Source organism: Harpia harpyja, chromosome 13 (assembly GCF_026419915.1).
Source record: "Harpia harpyja isolate bHarHar1 chromosome 13, bHarHar1 primary haplotype, whole genome shotgun sequence".
Classification (NCBI taxonomy): Eukaryota; Metazoa; Chordata; class Aves; order Accipitriformes; family Accipitridae; genus Harpia; species Harpia harpyja.
Window position 1 is genome coordinate 24,982,847 of NC_068952.1, and position 23,239 is coordinate 25,006,085.

Below are 23,239 nucleotides of genomic sequence, written 5' to 3' on the forward strand. Positions count from 1 at the left end.
AGTGAAGGGGAACCCCAACACCCCCATGCGTGGCTGGACCCTGCAGAGGCAGTGAGCCTGTGGGGCCGGCCAGGCACCCGACGCGCAATTTTCCCCACCTCCCTCTTTTTCAAAGGGTCCTTTCTTATCACCCCCACCCCCCCACCCCACCTCCCCATTTCCACACGTTACTGGCATTCAAGGCAAATATTTCTCCCAGCCCCTTCAGTCTGGTCCTCCCCCCTGCTTTTAGGAGGCCCCTTTATCAGGCAAGATCATGGCGAGCCGGGCAAACATTACCTCAGGGGCACTGTGAATCGGGGCTGGGGGTGTGAATAGGCCCCACACATTCTCTCTAGCCTCTTCCCTTTCCTATAGCAACCAAGTTGGGAGCAGGCAGGTCACACAGCCCCTCCGTTGTGTGGAGAGCCCTGCTGGGGCTGGGGAGGGGGGGGGCCATTTGGCTGCCCTGTCTGGGAGCGGGTCGCAGGGGAATGGGGTTGGGAGCAGGGGGACGGGGGGCAGCGCTCAGCCCTGTGCAAATATGGTGGGGGGTGCCCCGGCTCCCCGCTTGGGGCCTGGCCAATGGCTGTGCCCCGCCAGCGCTTGGCTCTCTCTTCCCAATTAACCAAAGTCATCTTTTCTGGTGTGAAATGGGAGACGCTTGGCTCCATCCCCGTCTTTTCTGCAAGCACCAGAGAGCGGAAAGGAAAGCAGCACAATAAAAAACCCCCTCTCTGTCAGCCACAGATCCCAAAGGAGAGCACCAGGCAAAGGGGGAGGAAGGAGCAGGAGGAGGCTGGCAGGTCTTTCCACCAACAGAGGCTCCTCCAGGAGTCTTGGAAAGGGACCCCCTGCCAGCAGACCAAAGCCCCTACACGCTGTGTGCAGGGCAGGAGCCACTCTTCGGGAGTTTCTCTCCAAGGTGGCATCGCAAACCAAGGCATTGTGCCTGCCTCTCCACGCCAAGCCACAGCTCTCCCTGACAGGCTCATCTGGGGACACTCCTTGTGAGGCCCTCCGCCTTGATGCACACAGCGGTGCCAAGGTGGGGGACATCTTCCTGTGCCACCGGGATTCAAAATGGCAGTTCCCCAGGGGCTGGCGTCAGCTGTGCTTCTCACCAAAATCTCAGAGCATAGTGTGGACTTTGTTTCAGTAGTCTCCTTGTCCTTCACCAGGCATGAATACCAGCTCCCTCACAGTACCCAGAAGGCTTTCTGCAGCCCTGTGCACAGACTCTCCCGCTCCTTTCCCTGTCACAGGCCTCTGTGCAGTTTCTTCCCAGGGGAATTTGCAGTGCACAAATCATGCAGTGTTTAGCTAAAGATGCCAAAGGGCCATCTGACCGCTCACTCTTGACTTCCCACAGGTCACGTCCCTCTTGGCACGCTTCCCTCTGTAAGTGTGGAGGTAGGGTTTAAACATGGTTGCACAAAAGGACCAGCTCTCACCTGGCCCCATAGAACTCCATGTCTGGGTGCCTTCAGGGATAGCAGACAAGGCACACACCCTGGCACCAGCAACGTGAGCAGGGACAGCACCCATTGACAGCCTGGGAATGGGAGGTGATCTGCATTTTCACAGGGGAAAGGGGAGAGGATGCCATTTTGGCCCTGTGAAGCTTTCCATTGCAAAACATTTATGATCCGATGTGACAGGGCTAGTCATGGGCAAAACTCTACATGCAACAGCAGCTTCCCTGTGGCTCCACATATAAGGAACAAGCACAGCTGCGCAGGGTCAAAGCAAGCATCCATCTAGCCAAGTGCTCTGTCTCCAATGCTGGCTGACAGCAGATGCATGAGGGAGAAGAGCAGGCCAACAGTGACATTGCCTCCACATGCTCTCCCAGGCTGACTGTGGCTCAGGACTTCCTGGGCCAGAGGCTGTCTTCAGATCTAACAGTACCTGAGGGACCAGTCTCAGTCCTTGAGTCTGACCAGTCATCTTCAGGAGTCACAGATTTTTAGCACCCACCACATCCTGATGCTTACCCAAGGGTTGTGTGAAGGACTAACCCCCTTTGCTTTTGTACTCTACATGATACTGCCTACCCCTGGCATCTTAAATAAACCAAAAATGACATTAATTGGGTAACTTCCCTTCTTGGAAGCGTGGTGGTGTCTGGGATGCCGGAGCAGATCCTTTGCCTCCAGGCTTCTGGTAAGACACTCGATACACCCACCCAGTAATGAGCTGCACAGGCAGGTGAGCTCAATCCAGTGTCCTTTCCATCATCTCCAGGTGTGGTGGGGCTTGCTGCATTTCCATGCCAAAGCTGCAGCTCCTGGGGTTGATGTTATGCTGAGCTATATGGGACAGCTCGTGCCTCTGCCAGGGAGCCCTTCCAGGAACTCCTATAGCATACAACTAGCATCACAACTTCAGCCACATTTTTGTCACTTTTACTCTGCTCTCCTATTCTGTTTTCTGCAGCCCTCCCCCAGGAGCCATTTCAGTCACTGACATGGCAGACCTCTCGCAGAGGATGGCCATGGATGGGTGCAGTCCCTTCTGTGGGCTCAGCTTAGCCCAACAGAGAGCTCCCAAGTCTACAAACAGAGACATTGAACAGGACTTTGTTTTCCAGGATAGAAAGTAGGACAGATTGTAGAGGTGTAGACATGAAAGGGACCCTGCTCAGGCATCACCAGCACTATCTGCGAGATATTATTCTAAGCCCCTCTGAAAACATCACAGGAAGGATCACCTATTGTGCCCTTAGGTTGCTTGCTCCAGCATTAACTAGCCTGCCAGTTAGAAAGTTTTTCCTAATATCATACCTCAAATGTTCATGGACACTTCCACGTGCTAAGCCTCATACCATCTGGAGCTTTTTCAGGACCTGTGGCTTTACTCCTAAGTGTAGAGGGAAACTGTCCATTTGAATTCTCCTCTGTTTCCAAAATGAGTGTGTTGTGGTTATTTTACTTACATTTTTTTATGTCACAGTAGCAGCCACAAGGCACTATGAATTGTACAGACAGCGAGGGAAGCGTGGTCGTCCCCAAATCCTGCGTGATTCATGGAGAATTAGGACACTGACAAAAGGTGGGTAGCAGGGAGCAGCACGCCAGGAAAGCGATAGTGACAGTGACTAATATCCTGAAAGCCAGGAGCCGTTTTGGCTCTCCTACCCACGCCTAAGACCCTCCGTCACTCTTGTGGTTTCACAGTCATATATTCCACTTTCTAAAAAAGCTTTCGGTCTCCCCCAAAGGCTTGTGCAAGGCCCACCCAAACAACGGAAGAAACTCACTGACCAGACAAAAACTGATTGCACCCAAAGTGCTGACACATGCACCGCACGACCCAGCCAGGAGCTGAGTGTGAGTGTTTTCCTCCAGTCTTGGGCTCTTGTGAACTTCAAAGCTCAGCAACAGGATGGAAATAACTATGCAAGAGAAGTGCATTTTTAAGTGGATAGCGCCCCTTCAACAAGTCGCTATGTCCTCTGTTGAGAGATAACTGGGTCTATCCCGGGATCTTTTGGGATGAAGATAAAACATCCGCCACCTTCTGCTGGTTCAAGGGTAGGGAAATCCCTCCTTGCCCTGGCCTCTCTCTTGCTCTGTGACAAGAAGTCAGCCTCCATCCCAACACCCACGGCCATTCCCACCACATGGCAAGGCTTGCACTTTCGAGGCAATAGAGAAAACCAGCCCTCTGATCATACACTAAAGAGACTGCTGGCCATGTCACAAGGAAGAGGCTGGCGGACAGCAAAGAGCAGGCTGTCGGTTGCAGGAATGGTTTGCAGAGCCCACGACCTGCTCCTCACAGGCCTCTGAGGGCTTCAGGAAAGAGTGGACATAAGAAGGAGCAGGTCCTGTGCCAGACAATGTGGTCTGGCAGACACCCGGCTGGGCACTGTCATCCCAGCTCCATAGGATGATGTGATGGGGTATAGCAGCCCCATGTGGACAGTAAGCTATGAGATGTTACACCAAGTGTGAGACACAAGTTGGCACAGTAATACCCTGAAGCATCACCTTGACCCACTCGAGAGCTGGCCACTGCCCCAACCCGGGGTCACTGCCCCACCCATCCAAGCCAGGACCACATGGCACCCCGTGGAAAGGTTCATGCTGGTTCCCAGCCCCTGGCAAGGCTGGCAATCAGCGCCAGGAGGGGCTGACCACCACCACGGCATCAATAGCTTCAGCACACAGAGCCACCCACATTCCTTCCCCCTGACTCCAGGGCAGAAAACCAGGCACTGCCTGGCAACTGGCTGTATTATTTGGGGTTAGGATCCTGGCCAAGTTGGTGTGTTCGGTGCATCAGCCACGCTGCAGGCAGGGCTGGCTGTGTTTGCAGCACAGCAGGGAGAATGTGCTGCTAACAGGTCCCCAGCCTCAGCCCCAGAGGGCTCTTGCCACTCTCTTTCCGCCAAAAAAAACTGCCCTTGAGGAAGGAGCCTGGTGGAGAAGGCGGCTCCCAGTACTGGCCAAGAGGATCTGGTGGCGGGCTCTTTGCCTCTGCAAAGCTCAAAGGCTCAGCGAGGGAAATTATCAGGAGTCCTGAATTGTCAGACAATGCTCCATCCTAACACAGAGGTGGTACCAGTCAAAACTTTTGCCCTGAGCCCCACAGAAACTCTGTACATCCCTGCATCATTCTCAGCCTTTGCCTCTTCACCAGGTACTCCCATGGAGGAGAAAACACAGATTTGTGATTAAAGCACTGGGCTCAGGACTCCCTCCTCTGCAAGCAGCAGGCAAGTCCCTCCTTACCTCAGTCCCCCCTTGAACCCAGGGCTGATGGGTCACTGCCACCTTCTCTTGGGGCGGTGGGAAAAGAAAGCTGCTGAGGGCTGTGTAGGCATCAGCCCCCATGCTTCCTGATGGGGAGCAAGTTAACACATAGCTCTTGCATCATATTTGCAGTTTAATTAAAATCAAAGACAGGCAGGAGAATAGCAGGGATGCATTGGTTCAGGGCCACTTATTCTGCCACCCCCATGTGTGCAAAGCCTCTGTTTGAGGCATCTGTGCCTCTCCAGGGACACATCCTTTGCTCCCGGACTGTGGGCAGAGCCCTCTCATTCCAGCTACCTCCGGCCCCCCAGCCCTGCAATTGCCTGTGAATTAAAATGAGCTATTCTTGCTACTTCTTTTGAAACCCAGAAGTTCCCAGAAAAGGCACTTCTACAAAAGAAAAAAAAAAAATCTATGCTAACAGGAGCCTTCGGCAAGGCACCCACCTTTGTCTTCCTGCCTCATTGCCACCCACCCAAATGAGCAAGAGTGGTGGGTGGCATTTACAGAATATCTCCCTGCTAAGAAGTAAAAGCACGAGGAAGGTGGCCCAGCTACCAGAGTGGGAAATACAGTGGTCTGCGAGCGCTTGGCCTCAAATCGAAGTGGTTTATTTCTGGTAACTCAGCCACAGCAGCTTCCAGTAACACTCATAAAGCTCCTTTCCGCTCAGGAGATGGTGGCTTCCAAGGGCCATCACAGCTAGTGTTCCAGTCTGGCTTCCTTTAAAGCGTGCTGGTGGTAGGCTGAAGTCAATGAGGGAGTTGAGGCTGCCCAAGATCCCACATGGGGGACACCAGAGATTTCCTAACAGAACCCACGAGGCACTTTTACACTATGAGTAGTGATGAGCCAACCTCATATGGTCTGGCCAGCATCCACATGTTTGGAGAACAAGGGGACAGGATGGCTTATAAAGACTGCCTGTTCCTGTCATTCCTAAGATCTGCCTTATCCAGGCAGGGATTCCCAAAGACCTGCTCTGAACAGGTTGCTCACATCAACTTACTCCCACCAAGTCTTAGCTGGGAACAGCTGTGGCTTTGCCTTACATCTGCTCTAGACCTAATGATGTCTTGCGTCTGCACTGTCTCATGGGGAAGCTGGGATGTTGCCTGAAAGACATCTCATGGGGAGCTGCAGGAGCAAAACCACAGCACAGCAAAGCCCAGCCTTGCCCAGAGCAGTTGTACGAGATCCAGTGACTCCATGCTGTAAAAATGCCACTAGAGCTGCACCAAGGTGGAATGAAGTGAAGCTGAAGAGGGCATGGTCCAGACAGCTACCACAAACTCTTCTCTTGCCATGTCAGACCCAATCACTGACTGCTAGCCTGCTTCTTGCCAAACAGAAACAGGAGGTCTCATCTCCCATGGTGTCCTGCCTCCCTGCCACACTGAAAAGCAGTAGCAGGGTCACAATCAGAGCACCAGCTCCAGCAAGGCAGCTCTGTGCAAAGCACCACCTCTGCTCCCCATGACAACCCTTGTTCTGTGTGGAGTTTCTCCTGGCTGCATGCATCCAGCTTTTCACCATTGCCACAGTCGGGCACTCATTCCTGAGAACCTGACCCTGACCAAAGTCTCTGCAGATCCTGGCACCAGTGACTAAACAGCACTACCTGGGGCACTTTATGAAGCAATTGGCTAATGCTGCTTCTTGGTCATTAAAAGTATTACATGTGTTCTGCACTTTATTGTTTGGCTGGGTTAGAGGGTTGCACAATCACCCCTTTTATCTGCCTGGAGTTTGGCCCCTTTGCATTTCAGCCTGCGCCCCCTTTGCCTGAGACTGAGAGCTGCAACAAACTGGAGCCTCTCTGGGTTTCTCTGCACCATTCATTCCACTACCACGTTGCCCCTATTTCCTCTTTGAGCTACTGGCAAGACCACAGTGCTCCCTTGCTTGGGGCCACACACTTTTCAAATTGCTCCCTGTTTTGCCTCCTGTACTGTCATTTTGGGGCTCAGAACAGGTCACGAGGCTCTGAACAGGGATGCAGCACCAAGACAGGGAAGGATGGAGCAGTGAGAAAAGGCAAAATCTCCACCCATGGAAACGACACCCGATGCGTACAGGTAATTTGGCGTCAGCAACATCCCACTGCATTAACAGACACATACATGCAAACACACCAGCAATGCACACACATACTCAAGCACCACCATTTAACACCAGCATGCTGGTTCCAGAGCCCAGGTCAAGGGATTTGCCCCTGAACCTCCAGACACTGCTTCCCATTTATCCCCCCTCTCAGGGACTCCCCAAAGCACTTGCTGCCACCCATGTTCCAACCCAAGAGTCAGGGTGAGAGCATCAAGGAGGTTTTCCCAGCAGACCCCATCTCCCGCTCAGGTAGGTGAGTGCTGCCAGTTCACTGGGGCCAGCCAGGGGCCATTGCTAGCAAGGGAAGAAGGGATCTCATTCCCAGCTGGTGTGGAAATGATGGGGATCAGCTGAGACCCCATCCCCACCCCCTCCACTGCTTCAGGCTGTGCTCCGGCCTTTCCTTGGGGTAGTCATTTTAATGACTGAGCATGTCTCTGAATTTCCTGCCAAGTTTCAGTCACAGGGATGGAGAGGGAGAGAAAAACATGCAATGAAGGGGAAAAGGGAGCAAGGCAAAGGAGGGGGAAGGTTATCTTCAGCACGTCAAATGGGGAGAGAAGGGCCTGAGCAAATGAAGGCAAGCAAAGCAATGTGTACTAGCAATGAGTGGCCTCTCTCCCAGGCCAGCCAAGGACCAAAGCTGGGCAGGTAGGTGAGGTGCTGCAGCAAGGGAGAAACACAGCCAAAGAGCAAAGGACCCTGATGGGGATGGCAGAGGAAGAGAGGGAAAATGTGAATGAGGGTGTAAGCATCTCCATCTTCCCCACAGAGTCCTAGTAGTCAGGAGAATCTAGGAGCCTTCAGGCTCTAGACAAGAGAATTAGTGAGGATTAAGAGCCAGTGGAGAACAGGTGGCCAGGGCAACTTGGATGATTATTTCCCAATACTGCATGTTTGCAAGGAGCTTGCTGATCACTGAAGCTTATAAACACAAGAGCCCTGTGGTGCCTCCAGGTACCACTGGCCCTCTCCCTCTGGGAAGCCTAGCCACTATAATGCATGGCCCTAATACATGACGTTTTCCAGTTGAGGCATGTTCCCTTCCTGCCTGTGCCTTTGCCTCACCACTCTGCGAAGGAAAACGCCAGCAGGGACGTAGCTATGTTCTGCATGCCCCAACAGGGCACCGAGGCCATGGGCATGCTCATCCTTTCAGTTCCCTGGCCGTTGCCCACCCTGGATTGGGATCTCCCCTCTGTCTGCTGGGGGCTCTGGGCAAGTCAGGCTGGCTGAGGCTCTTCAGTGAGGAACCCAAAGCCTCTTCTGCTCATGCCTCTCCACCTCTCCAGTCCACTCATGCCACTGCCCCTACCCCACCTCAGTTAGAACTCTGGGCAAATGAGCCTTCAACTGGTCCTGTCCTCCCGCAGTGACTGAATTCCCCCAGGATATGCTGTAAGTGCCTCCCCAGGTCAGCTATGTTTGTCAATGTGGCATTTTGCCAACCCAGGACCCAAGCACAACCCAGCCTACAACGCATCTGCCCCGCTGTAGGACCCCACATCACTGGCCTCCAGCAGCCCCAGCACACTGAAAAGAGGGCAGGAAAAGCTTTTTCTTGGTTTTGGAGAGGAGGAAAAAATGGAGAAGGTGGTAAAAAGAGAATAGCTGATGGCATGTGCAGTGTCATCTCTCTGTGCAGACTTGGGTTCCTTCTGCCCTCAGTTCTGCAATAGCAACAGATACTATGCATTGATACTAATGCTAATGTTTTAATTATTGTTACTAATAACATAATTGATGTTAACAAACAGTGGTATCTGAGGACTGGAGAAAAGCCTCACAGCAGATCCAGAAGAGAACAAAGTCAAGGAGAGGAAGAGAAACTCTCCCCTTCCTCATATTACATACAAGGAGACTTATGCTTCCCCCTGTTCCCCTAGTTTTATTTAAGCCACAGTGCAAGTCTCCTCCCAAAAAACTGCTGAAGCCGCTGAGTCCTGACTCACTGGGCCAAGGCTGCTCACATCCAGCTCTTCTGATGACCATCTTCCCCCTCCTGAGTGCCGTGAGCTCTGCTTCACAGGTGGATACCCCACACCTGCACTCCCTGCACCATGCTCAGCCCCCACGCCACCGCTCCCCACCACCCTGTGGCCCCTCTGGCATCTCCCAAAGAGCACTGTGGTGCCAGGACAGAGCCCGTGTCCTGGGCTTCCTCTCGCCCTGCTGGGAGCCACCATACCGAGTTCCCCCTTGCAGCAGCACTGAGCTGGCCTGGAAACCACTGCGAGTGGCCAAGGAGAGGAAATGAATTCCCAGGCCCCTCCGCCACGAAGCCTGAGAAGCTAATCAGGGAACTTTATTAAAAAATAATAACAGTGATAAAAAGGGAGAAGAGTAAGCCGCCTTGGAAGCCGTTCAACTATGAGAGCAGAGAGCGAGGGAGGCCCTTTCAAATGCAAACATGAGCGAGCCTCCTCCCCAAGCAGCACTCAGAGCAGCAGGTTGCAGTTATCAGCTGTGCTGAGGTCCAGCGCCAGATCACTTCTGATCAAAACCAGCCCCCGCTGGCTCTGCTGGGAATGAAACACATCCCCTCGCTGCATTTTGCCAGGATCAGTTCCTGCCTGGACAGCAATGAATGAAAGTGTTTCACAGAACCTGGCAGTGCCTCTTCCCAGCAGTTTTTCTCTCTGCAGCTGGGGATTCCCCAGCAGCATGCCTGAGGCTTACCCAGATCCTGCTCTGTGGGCAGCCCAGAGCTCTTCCAGCACCCAGTGATGTGGCAGGACCAGGACCATCTCAAAAGCCTTTTTTAAATTTTTTTTTTAATAGTGTTTACAAACAAAGCATTACCCAGAGGCTCAGGGTGGACACCTGGGGCTCCCCCTCATATCAAAGAAATCAGGTGGGGCAGGGTCTGATGCCCCTGGAGCTACTTGCACCTTGTAACGGTATTTCCTCACCTCTCCCTCCCCAGTACCCCTTTCATTGCTACTGCTAGGAAGGGTGAGGAGATGGGAAAGTCCCGCTGATTTCCCTCTAGCCCATTCTCCAGCTGGGGCGCTGGAGTGTGACTGAGACCCATGAACAGTCCTGTCAACTTCCACACATGCAAACAGGGAAAAGCCAGCCCCTTCCTGGGGATAAGGTCCCATAGACTCAGAAATGCTCCCTGAAGGCCAGCCTCTTCATCTGTGTGGTGCCTCTCCCCCCCCGCAGCTGTCCTGCTTCACCACTGGGTATCACAGCTTTCCTGCAGTAGTTACTAGCCTCCACCCACCTCTGACTTAGAATCATAGAATCATTTAGGTTGGAAAAGACCTTCAAGATCATCAGGTCCAACCGTCATCCATGCCCACTAGACCATGTTCTGGAGTACCTTGTCTACGTGCTTTTTGAATACCTCCAGGGATGGTGACTTAACCACTTCCCTGGGCAGCCTATTCCAATGTCTGACAACCCTCTCAGTAAAGAAATTTTTCCTAATATCTAACCTAAATCTCCTTTGCCGCAACTTGAGGCCATTTCCTCTCATCCTACCTCCAGCCACCTGACAGAAGAGACCAGCACCCACCTCACTACAACCCCCCTTTAGGTAGTTGTAGAGAGCGAAAAGATCTCCCCTCAGCCTCCTCTTCTCCAGACTGAACAACCCCAGTTCCCTCAGCTGCTCCTCATATGACTCGTGCTCCAGGCCCCTCACCAACCTGGTTGCCCTTCTCTGGACACATTCCAGCACCTCAATGTCTTTCCTGTAGCGAGGGGCCCAAAACTGAACACAGTACTCGAGGTGCAGCCTCACCAGTGCTGAGTACAGGGGAACAACCACCTCCCTGCTCCTACTGGCCACACTATTTCTGATGCAGGCCAGGATGCTATTGGCCTTCTTGGCCACCTGGGCACACTGCTGGCTCATATTCAGCCAGCAGTCAACCAGCACCCCCAGGTCTCTCTCTGCTGGGCAGCTTTCCAGCCACTCTTCCCCAAAACTGGACTTGGGCTGCTCTCTGGCAGTTTCCTATCATCTTTTTGGCATCCTTCTGCTCAGGTGAGCTTGCTCGACTTGAGGGAAGGACTCCCTTCATTTATCCTTCCCACGTTGGCAGGTGCCCCCCAGGTCACAGTGGAAGGAGTGCTCCAGCACATCCCTCATGTCTCTTCACACTGCAGTCCTTCATCCTTCCAACGCTCACAGTTTGCATCTCTCACAGGAGACGTGTTGTTTCAGCAAAGCGTGATGCTCCATTTTCCATCACACCTGGAGTACATCACCCCATCAGTGAAATCCTCCAGGCAGAAAAAGGCAATTCAGCATGCCCCAGTGCAGGGACAGTACCTTCAGTGTTAACCCCCGGGATGGTCCTGTCCTCATGCGGATTCATCCTGCCTGTTCTCTCACTAGCAGCTAATGGACAAAATGGGCATTTCAGGCAGGTGAAGCTCCTGTGGCAGAAGATCATCTCTAGGCAGCATGATATGCTCCTCCAGGGAGGATTTTCTCACTCCAGGAATGAAGGAGACTCAGGCAAGAGGCAGGAGCTGGGGGGTGTCGTGGTTTAACCCCAGTCAGCAACTAAGCATCACACAGCCACTCACTCACTCCCCCCCCCCCCCCAGTGGGATGGGGGAGAAAATCGGGAAAAGAAGTAAAACTCATGGGTTGAGATAAGAACGGTTTAATAGAACAGAAAAAGAGGAAACTAATAACTATAATGATAACACTAATAAAATGACAATAGTAATAATAAAAGGATTGGAATATACAAGTGATGCACAATGCAATTGCTCACCACCCGCCAATCGACAGCCAGTTAGTCCCCGAGGGGCGATCCCCCCGCCCCCTTTGGGTCAGCTGCCCTGGCTATGTCCCGTCCCAACTTCTTGTGTCCCTCCAGCTTTCTCGCTGGCTGGGCATGAGAAGCTGACTTTAGACTAAACATTACTTAGCAACAACTGAAAACATCAGTGTTATCAACATTTGTCTCATACCTAACTCAAAAACATAGCACTGTACCAGCTACTAGGAAGACAATTAACTCTATCCCAGCCGAAACCAGGACAGGGGGGAGCTCAGGGACAGAACAGGCAAAGCCATCACAGGGAGCAGAGCTACTGGAGAAAGGGACACCACCATGGCCTACGGGTGGCTGGGGCCTCCAGAGGTCAGTCTGCCACATGTCAGAGCCATGGCTGCAGTTGGGCCATCACCATTGTACTGGGTTTGGCTGGGACATCCCAGACGAGGTAATGCTGTGGCCGCTGGAGATGGAAACCACTTTCCTGTGTCCAGTTAGTGCATGTTGCCCTTCATGTTGATCCTGCCCATCCAGCCCGTTTCCTCTGCTCCTCTGCTCGCAGCTGTCCCACAGTGCTCACCAGCAGCAGGGCCAGACCAGCTCCCAGGAGCCAAAGGCATCTTCCAGCAAGGTCCTCCTGTGGCTGGCCAGGAATGGGTTTGTCAGCCTGAGTCATTCCTGAGACAAAGAGCTGGTAGCCCACCTCCCTGCAAACACAGCTGGTGCCAGGACAGAGCATGCAAGCTTGTCACTTCAGGTGCCTCACGCACAAACCTGCCTGCAAGTAGAAGAAAGAGGCAGGGAAACTATCAGATTAAAGAAACCACAAAGCCTGTCTCTGCATCTCCCCATCCCCTCCATCTCTGGATGGGATCGATAGGAAACCAAACATCCTGTACACACACAGCATACCACAAGGCGGGGATGGGAGCTTATCACCTGCTTCCTCTGCAAGCTTGCCTGTACCTCCCAGAGCTCAGCCCCTCTCCCAGCTCCATGTAATGAGAGGTGCAAACAAACTGCCAGCTCATGCCGACCTCTTCGCTCCCCAGGCAGCCTCGCAAGAGCAGCTCTCCTCCCCTTCCCCTCCTCAGAGCACAGTGAAAGCCCAAGAAAGTGCTGCTCCTCTGCCCCGGGGAGGAAGGAAAGCTGCAGCCCACACTGCTGCGAACCCCGGTGTCTTCCCAGGGATTTGTTCCCCTCCAGGCAGCACGTGCTGGGGTCAGCCCCTGCAGTGCCTTGCCAGTGTGGCAAGGAATTGCTCCAGCCTCTGGGCTTGTCCTTCTCCCCAGCCCCAGGGATGTCCCGGAGCAGTCCATGGAATTACACCAGAAGAAGAGGGCACAGGCATTTAGAGCAAGGGGGTTAACAGCCACTGAAGGCCACAGACAAACACCTCAGCTGGGGGAAATTGGCACCAGGGTCTGTTCTGCATGTCTTGGCCACTGTCTATGAGGTTTTCCCTTTCAGTCTCTGTTTTCCTTTAGGCCAACCCTCACATTTTTAAAGTCAGAATCCCAGCAAGAGTCCATTGCTAATTTCTGTTATTTCCACCCTGCGGTCCATTACACATCTTGGAGGTAAAAAGCAGCTCTCATGGCTAAATTGACTGTACTGCTCCATGCTTCATCAGGGCTGGGAGTTTTCATCTTGAGGGAGAAGTGAAGTGACAGCGGTCACTGCGCTGCCTCTGTTAGGTTAAGTGTGAATCTGTCTGAGGGTCTCCTGGAAAATCAGTCACCTGGGAGCTGTGAAGTGCCTCCGGGGAGGCCTAGACAAGGCAGAGGAAGGCTGAGAGGGGAGCGGAGAACTCACCCACAGACCTGGAGAGCACCTCAAGCACTGAGACTGAATAAACCCCATGATCAAGTTCTCCCTTTGCCCAAGGACACCCTCCCAAGGGAACACATGTGCATAGCTAGGTCCTGGAGGAGACGCTGCACCAAAAGCCACAAGCTAATCCTTTGCCTTCACCTGCAGGCAGAGGAGATATTTACACCTTTCACTGAAAGCCCACCAGGTTTCCCCTTCCCTCTGCAGCCCACTCTGCCTGGCTGAAGGGGCCAAGGTAGGGATGCTGAAGGGGCTGCCCCAACTCCCTCAGGCTCTTTGCGCCCCTCTGCCCTGCTCCCAGGCTCCGGGAGATCATTATCGGCCACAGGTGACCCCCGGATTAGCTCTCACCACCTGCCAGGCTCCTGCCATCTCCCATCCATTACGAGCCTCCTCCCTCCTCAGGGGCAACCTGGCTTTCTGGACCCTCCTGCAAGTTTGTCAGGGATGACAGGACACACAAGGGGTGGTGAGACCCCTAACCGATAGCCCATGATGTGCTAATCCTGGGATTAGCCGGAGTTCAGAGGTTAATTACAAAGGTGCTGAGAGGAATAGAGGGAGAACAGGGACCACGGGAATACCCCAAATGACTCCTCCACCTAAGCAGCAAGCCTGGACCCAGGCTGGCTGCAGTTTCTGAAAGACAGTGTGAAGGAGGCAATACTCTGGGAGGACATGATCTCTCACCTGGGGTCAGAGGGGCTGGTCCCCCCCAATTCCTGACCCACCTCTGAGCCACCGAGCATACCCCAGTCCCCATCTCATAAAACTAGCACAGCCCTTCCCACAGGGGCATGAGGAAACTAAACCCACTGAAGACTGTGCACAGCTCTAATACAACGCAGGCTGTGCAGGAACATAAAATGGTGATGTGTGGGACAGATATTTCAGGGGGAGGCAGCAGGATTTACAAATCTTCTCACCCAGACTGATTTCTCAGACATCTCTGCAGCAGAGGGGCATCACACAGGGAGACCTGAATGGGCTTCCAAGCGGGAAGCAGCGTAAATGCTTCAACCTCAATTCATTATCAGAAAACATCGCTAATTTGCTCCAGCACAATGCTACTAAGTGTGGTTTTCATCGCTTCCAGGCCATGAAGTAGCTATCTCCACAGGACATCACTCTTGGATTAAGTAGCTTTACCCACCTGTGGAGAGCTGCCTGGGTGCCCAGCATGGCAGAGACAGCCCTGTGCCACCTGCTGAGCCCTGCTGATTACAAGGGGAAGAGGGATGGTGGAGGGTCCCTCCTCAGCCAGGGTCTCCAGGCAGCAGCCCCTGGGGAGTCAGTGCTGTTGGCCCACCAACATGTTCCTGGCATGCCCCTCGCCTGCCTGTCACTGCCACATCCCGAGGGCTTTCCTCGGGGATGTCATTAGTCAGAAACTGCAGCATATGACCGCACATCTGGAAGGAGTTAGATGACGAGAGCCTCTGCCAGCTGTCTTCGTTTAGGTTTGTTCATACTTGGAAGCGCTCTGCAGCATGATCTGTAAAATAAAATGTTGCACTGATTGACACAAGCCAAGGGTTTCCTCCGAGGTGCTCCCTGCCCCCATTGCCTCTGCCTGGAACACCAACATTAGTACTTATTACATCCCGGAGGCGGGCTGCATAGACAGAGGAGGCTGCGTAAGAATAATGACAGCGCAGCAGCTCACCATCGCCTTTCTTCCTGCCAGAGCATGGCCAGCTCCGGCAGGGACAGGGAGCCCATGGGAACATCACCCCCGGCTGACACCGGGACAGCCCCAGCAACACCACCAAGCCTAGCTGCCCAAGGGGCACCCAGTGGGGCTTTGGTGTGACCCTGCTGGGAAGCCAGGGTCCGTCCCTCAGGGACTTCACACCATGCTGAGTGCTGCAGCATGGGGTGGGGGGTACCGTGGGCTCTGGGGCAGCTAGTTCCTTGCCCAAACCCGTTTCTCTCCGTGGGACTCCTCCAGCCCCCTTCCCAGGCCCCAGAGACCCCCTGAGCTCATGCGTTTTGTTCTGCTGGCAGAGGGAGAGGGAGGACAGCCTCCCACTGCAGTGGCCAGGGAGGGGCTGGCCTTCCTCAGCCCTTCTCTCAGACCTCCACATGTCGGACGGGGGCAGCTGGGCAGGTCATGCTTCCTCCACTCTAAGGAAGGAGATGGGGAGGGGGACACCGGTGTTGAGGGGCATAGCAGGCACAGGGTAACATGGCAGCAAGCATGCTGGCAGCAGTGTATCAGTGGGGATGTGCACCCTGCTGTGACCACAGCTCAGGCATCCCTCACCTGTGAGTTCAGCCTAAATATCCCGGATACCTGCAGCACCACCAAGCGCAGGAAGGACTGCAGAGCTCACTGGAGAAGCAGATGGGAAGATCAGGGACCTCCCTTTTCCACACTACACACCAGTTTCCCATCTGAAGCTGTTTCTGCAGCCTTGCCTCCAGGTGCAGCAGAGATTAACAAGGTCTGGGGTCAACCAAAGGAGACTATCAGGAGAGCAATGTCTAAGCTTCACCAAATTTTCATGGATTTGTCAATAGGCTTGGGATCAGCTGTTCCCAATCCAATAATCCAAGTCCCACACATGCAGCCAGGGGCTGCCGGGAAAACAGCTGATCTGTTTTAGGATCCCCCAGGGTTGGATCCTTCCCATGAAAGATGAAGCAGGACAGGAGCAGCCAACCACTGACACAGAGTCCTTCCCAAGAAAAAGGATGCTGCTACGCAGGGAGGTGGGGACGGTGGTGGAGATGTGTCATGCTGGGAGAGTATGTACCCCTGCAAGAGTGCCATGCGTTCGCACGCCCATGCACAGCCTCCCTCAGCTTCCACAGGGCACAAAAGCAGCACGAGGGGCTCGCAACAGAGCCTGGGCAATCATCTCGTCTGTGTGACACATGATCTCCCAAGGAGGCTGCTAATGCTAGGCCCCAGCCAAGGGATCACATTCCTAAGGAAATGTCTTCAATTAATGTCTTTTCTTCTCCATTTTGTTTAAAATTAGGGTTGAGCTGCTTCTAAACAGATGTGTTGGGGTAGCCACAATATTTGCCTTTCTGCTGGCTGCTTGTTTGGCATCTGTGCCTGGCTGATGCTAAAATATTCTTTTCTCCCACCCACAGTGAGTGAAAAGCAGCCCAGGGGGTGCAGTGGGGACCCTCCATTCAAATACCCAGAGAGTAAAATTCAGCCAGGTCCCTGTGGCCACCATGTCTCATCTACAACCCCAGCATCTCCCACATCAGCTATGTGCTGCGGAAGCACAGGAAATGCGAAAGGATTTTCTCCCCTGGGAAATGCAGGGGAAAAGGGTCCAGCACCGGGTGGAGTGGCCAGGACGCCAGGGAAGGAGCATCCATAGCCGGGGGCAGGGCAGCAAGCAAAGTCCTCCAGCAGCACCGCGAGGCTGCAGGCAGCAAGCGCCGCTCACTCTGCTGATCCCGCAGCCCCTGCACCCAGAGAAACAAACCCTCCATCAAAGGGGTTGCAGTGGCCCCCACCAGGGTGTCACAGCCCCACACAGCCCCAGTCACCCAAGGGTTTTTCACGCACCCGCTTGGCAGGGGAGCAGTGTCAGGGCTTGTCCACCCTGTGGAGGGAGATCGCTTCAGAGACACCCTGAAGTGCAGGAATAAGTAAGGATGCACTTGAGCGAAAGACATCACACCAGAGGGTGCAGGATGGCCAGCACCCGCCGTCCCTGTGCTCACTGTGGGGACAGACCCCACAAAACACAGCAAAGCCCCTCAGGGACTTCCACCCGCTCAGGGACATTCGCAGCCCTGGCTTGTCCAGAAATGCGCCCTTGAAGACAATTTCCAGCTGCCTGCAAGGAGGCTTCTCCACACGCAAACCCTTGCGCTGGGTGCCAGGAAATCCCCCTGCTCGCAGCCAGGACCTGCCTCCTGTGATTCAGAGGCCGGGTGGCCGGAGGGACAGTTTACGTGCAGACGCTGATGAAGGCGTGCAGGCGCATTGCTAGCTCTGCTGCGTGCCTCGGGAAGGAGCCGGGCTGCACAGCGTGCAGACGCCCCGTGACTCAGAGCAGCCTCACCAGCCCGGCGTCAGGCTTGGACTGCAGCTGGGGAGTCCGCCAGCATCACAGATGCGGGGGAAACCTCTGCCTGTCTCATCCTTTCCTTAAGAGGTGTAAGGAATAGCATCGTACTGTCCTCTCCTTCCTTTCCATGCAGACACAGACCCATTCGTGCTGGCAGAAAACCGCAGTCAGTTTGTGGGTTGGGAATGGGGCTGCCTCCACAGATTTCAGCCTGCCAGCACGCTCTTGCCACATGCAGGGTTAAATGCAGCCCCCTGCCCTCACAAGTGCTCTCACCAAAGCTCCCGGAGCCTGACATGCCAGCTTGACTTGGCAACAAGCTAATAACCAGTGGAGAGAGCATTAAACCAACTGCTCTGGCTCAGCAGCCAGATTCACCCCTACTCAGTCACGCACCTGGATGCCATTCCATGATGCAGACAACCATTTATGCCAAGGCTTTCAGGCTACAAACAGCCCTAGCACATCCTCTGGCCCTGAGCCTGAGAGGCCACAGTGGGAGGAAGACATTTCAGCATTGCAAGCTCCTGTCCCTTTTGCTAAGTAATAACCCAGCAGGGAGAAATGCTGCTATGGTTCACCCTAACCCAGGGCTGAGCCATCCCTGCCTCCTTCCACCTTTTTATTCCCCTCTCCTGTTTCCCAGGCTCCTCTTTCCTCACTCATCACTGCTGGGTCCAGATGCTCAGGATAGACCTGGATACCAAAGGACAAAACACACCAGTCAGGTGAATCCAAATCCCATCAGCACCTGTTTGGGTCTCAGTCAGGGGTTTATTCTTGCTGGTGGCTTATACAGCCACCAAACCCTCAGACCTGTGACTGCAGCCCCTCAAGATGAGGTGTCATGATCCTGAGGTAAAGAGACATTTTTACACTGGCCGCTTGACAAATTGTTTGAGACTACAGAAAATTCACCTCTGAGCCAGCAGCCCATGGCTCAGTACCTCAGCAATGTAGCAAGCCATAGAAAGCCCTGACCCAAAACAGGAGGGTCAGGAGCTGACCTGGGAACGTCTCTTTCTATGCTCTCTCTCTATGTAGGTTTTTTTAATTTGGGTGCCAACTTTTTGGACCCAGGTGATTCTAAGCTTCCCTTGATCTCCGTAGGCTTTAGTGTCTCTGCTACACTATTTTGTCTTCCACCATTTCCCTGAAACAGGACCCAGTCTCAGCTGGTCTTGTCCTCTAGCAGCAGACCTGAGCAAACCAGATACCCCAGTGCTCCACCTCAAAGACAAGCGAGTTAGTTTCAGTATCAGTTTATACGCCAGACTCCCCTGTGGGTCTGATTTGCAGTGCCCCCCAGCTGGAGGTCTGTTCTAGACCTGATATTTGGGCTCTCAGCCGCCCTGGAGTTTCTTGCAGCTCACAAAGACTCAGCATATGGGGGCCTGCATTTGGCAGCAGATGAATCCAAACAGTAAGAGGTGGGAGTCAGTGGCAAGGAAGAAGCAGTGGGTGGTGGGACATGCTGGTTGAAGACAAACAGTTGGCACCTGTGTTCAAGCTGGTCAGAAGTGCAGAGCCAGAGGGTTAGCATGGTCCATCTCAAAGGGACACAGCGCATCACCAAACTCTTCCTTGGTGCTCCAGCTGCACGGCAGCCCAGTGCCACCAAGGGTTTGAAAGTCGGGTAGGCTGGTGGGCAAACATAAAGCAAGGCCTGGCAGCTGTATCACAGATGCCTATAGCAGCTCTGGCTGCATAAACATGACTTCAGATCAGACCATCATTCTGGCTGAGACTCCTGTTTGTGCAAATAGTGGGGAGCATATTCACATGGCAGAGAGGAGGTGTTGGTAACCTGGGATCACTCATGGACAGAAGCCCTTAGGTGACAGCAAACGTGCAGGGCTCCAGCCCCATGAAGGAGAGGAGTCAACACAGGGTTCATCCCTGTGTCAGGATGTCCATATAGCTCCCTGCCCTTTCCCTTCACTGAGGTCTTGCCTCCTCTCCTCTGCCTGTGAAAGGCCAAGGGGAGAGGACAGTGGTGCAGCAGCCTCAGTCACAGTACTATACCCCAGCGACACCATGCAGCCTCCTAACTACTCTGTCTAAATACTGCAGGCTATAAAACTGGTTTCCACCAGTGCCTGGGAGATTGTGGCTGGGATCTATCCCTTCACCAGGTAGAGGCTCTGCCTCTCCAGTCCTCCCAGTCCAACACGTCAGGAGACCAGACGTCTCCCCCTTGATGTCTGGCCCTTAATCCCTTAAGTGCGCAAGTGCGAAGGGGTGAGGTATAAAGGTGTAAAGGACACCCCTGCTGATCCCACGGCTGGGCCAGCACCAGCACCTTCAACAGATGGGCCTTCAAAGAAAGGGCCACAGAGCCCAGGAATATGCGGTTTCTCACCTGCGCTTCAGATCACTGTGGGCTCTCTCCAGAGACCACCACCAAAGATGCAGGTATGTTGTGAATGTGCCCCACGGCAGCACATCTGTGACCCAGCTGCACACAGCTGGCAGCACCGGCAGCATCTAGAGCCTCCCAAGAGGAGAGGAATTACCAGCCCATGTGTGCCGCATGGGCTATTCCTCCGGCTCTGAGCAAGGACCCAGTGCCCCCTCCCACCCTGTGAGGTGGGAGCTGTCTGGTCCTCTGTGGAGGATCCCCCTCAGCAGGGCTTTGTGTCCAGATGCCACCACATGGGAGTATCAAGTGAGGAGGGAGGACGGTGGCAAGGCCTTGCCTTTTCCCTGGTCACGACCAGCTCACTCACTGCCTCGTCATGGTGCCCCAGACAGGTCGACCTCCAGTGAGTGCCCCCCCCCCCCAACACCCACCAGGATTAATTCCTTCTCTCTTAGCAGAAATGTCTCACAATGCAACAAGACTTCCCATGTTTCCTCAATACCTGAGATTTAGGGCTTTGATTGCTCAACACTTGTCTGATGGGCTTGAAGGGAGAGGGAGGGAGGTCGAACCGGTGTCCTCAGAACTGATGAGTATCGTCCCAAAACAGCCTTGAGCATGTCGTGAAGGTCTGCCCCGAGTCATTCCCTGTTGAACTCAACACAGTCATACAGTAAACATCCCAATCTTCAACCCAGCAACGTCAGATGCCAAATGTCCTGATTGGCTGCTCACGTACGCTACTCATGTATTACTAGAGAGCACTTACATCTTCATCACAGCATTAGAGTGGGATTGTATTTTTCCAGTCTGTTGTGAGTCAGTGGTGAGCAAGTGGGGACGTGTGGACTGTGTCCGGTGATGGTGTGCCATGCGTACGCATGTCTGGGGGAGTAATTAGATGCATGGCCACACTCTAACCTCAGCCTTCCTCTGTGGTTCCACACTCAACCTGGAAGCCAGAGACCCAGGGCAGAGTCCGGCCTCACTGGCCCCAGGTCAGGGAGAGGTCTGGTTTGAGAACATCACTGGGGTGAGAGATACTCCGATGTTCACTTCAGCGCTCACTACCCAGTGCCTTACAGGCAGGGCGAATGGCGGAGAGATGATGAGAGGGGGAAGGATGCTGGCTAGGCTCTCAGTTCCCAAGGCCCAGCACCACACTCTGTGGTGCATGCCCCCAGGGTGCACCATTCTCAGCCCCGACCACCCCATCACTCCTCCCGGACCCTCAGTTCAGCGGCGTGTTGGGCAGCACGTCTCCCAGCGGGTGCAGCCCAGTGGGAACCATGGGCATGCTCAGCTGCAGGAAAGGAGGCCTCATTCCTCAGGAGTCCCATGCCGGACAGGCAGAGATGACATCCAGAAAGATTTGCTCTTCATTTGTAAAAGACCCTTTCTCTTTCCTTCACCTTGCCATAACCCCTGTCTCTCTCTCACCACCTCTGAAAGCCCTCCTACCTGTACTCTCAAGGAGGAGGCTATGATAATGGCAGAGCTGGTTAATATCACTTCTCTGATTCCCAGAAAGCCTTTGGTATGTTTGCTAAGAGCTGTCTCGGGGTAGCCGCAGCCCGGGCTCAGACAGGCTGAGACACGGGGGAGGTTTTCCGCTGCCCAGAGCTCCCATGGGGAGGACGGGGATTCTCCAGGCTGGGCAAGGTGTGAGCATCGCCATCCTGGGCCCCTGCAGATAAACTCCAGGGGTGAGATGGGGTGCAGCTGCCAGGAAGAAGGGGGGGTGGTCACCCAGCTTGGCAGGGGAGTCCTCCCAGATGAAGAAGGCTGTAGCTTAAGAAATGCAAAGTTTTCCCATATTTCCCTACCCGTGCATTTTCTACCCCACCTCACTTAATGTCAGACCTTGGGGAACATGCAAGGAGCAGGACCACTGCAGGCAGCCACAGGCCGAACCCATGCACTCTCTAGCAGGGTCACCATTACCCACCAGTTCACGCCAGTGAATGCTCTTCCCTGGGGGCCAAAACACCACTGATTTTCTGCAGGGAGGGCTGCTGCAGATGGATACTGCCTCCTCCCCAGTTCTGCCAACAGGAAGGTCAGACAACCCCAAATCTGTAAACAGCCCATCTCCATGGTGAAAAATCCCTTCATCAGCATAACGAATCCTTCCTAACAACTTATATCGAGGATGTCTGTGCTCCCATGCTCCATATCAAAGCTAAGGCCTCTTGGCAAAGCCAGACTGGGCTGGCAAAACCTGCTTGGCTATTATGGCCTGGCACAGACAGGGACCTTTGGTTTGGGGGTTTCACGCTATTGTCTTTCAGTGGCTCTTTAACACAAAAAACATAAAAGCAGAGAGCTGCTCAACCTCTGCTCTCCACAGACAAAGCAGGAATGAGTGTTTGCAGGCTGCTTTTAGAGAAGACAAGCCTAGTCCAGCCCACCCCAGCCCAGCCATCAGCCCTCCCCTTCACTCATAGCCAGGGAAAGGGCTCGCTGGCCCCAGCTGTCTCTCCACCCCAGCTACCTCGCCAGATGTTGGCCATTAACAGGGACCAGCATGAAGCAGGGCCAGCCTCTGGGAGCAGCCTCCATGTGCTGTTAGTGGTCCGTGTGTGTGAGCAAAAGTGTGCGTGTGCAAGCCAGCATGTGTGTTTGCAAGTGTGTCTCCAAGGGCTGCAGTTACATAGCCGCTCCTTTGGCCCGCTGCCAGAGATGAAACATCTTTCTCACACACGCACGCTCTTGGCTTTTTGCTCACCCTTGCCCCCTCACTGTTTTGCAAAGCCCCATACCCCGGTGACTCAACAGCTGAACTATCAGGAGGCCTGGAGCTGGATGTCTCCCTCCTCCTCATCCGTGTTCATGTCCAATGCACGCTGCTTTCCCGGCGCATGGAGGTGCCAGCTTCTGACGCCGCTTCCGCCATCTCCATTCGGCTCACTTGCTCCTGTCAGCCCAGCTCAGCCTCAAACAGATGAAAAGTCCAGCTTTCTGATTCATCTGCCATGGGTCCTGACGAAAATGAATCCTCAGCTTTCATTTTCTGAGGATGGAGTGGGATCTGTTTACTCAGGGAGGCAATGAAGTCATTTTTTTCTCATTTATGCCATTAGCGGAAAATCATTTCAAAGGGAAAGGAGTGGGTTCAGAACTGGCCTCAGACAAAATTTGAATGAACTCAGACCAGAATCAAAGGCAAACAAAGCTTCTGGGTGGCTTGTCCATAATACTGATAAGTCCTGACCCACGTTCTCTGCCGCCACAATCAGAATAAGACTCTCCGTTATGGATAGGGCTACAGCCTATGAATTCTGGCTCCTTGTCCCCTCTCCTGGCTACCCAACCTCACCCCTTCCCACTGCTAGGACATGATTTCAGCAGTCCTGCCTCCCAGGGGCCTGCTTCATCCAGTAGGTCAATTCGTCTTCTAGAGCTGGA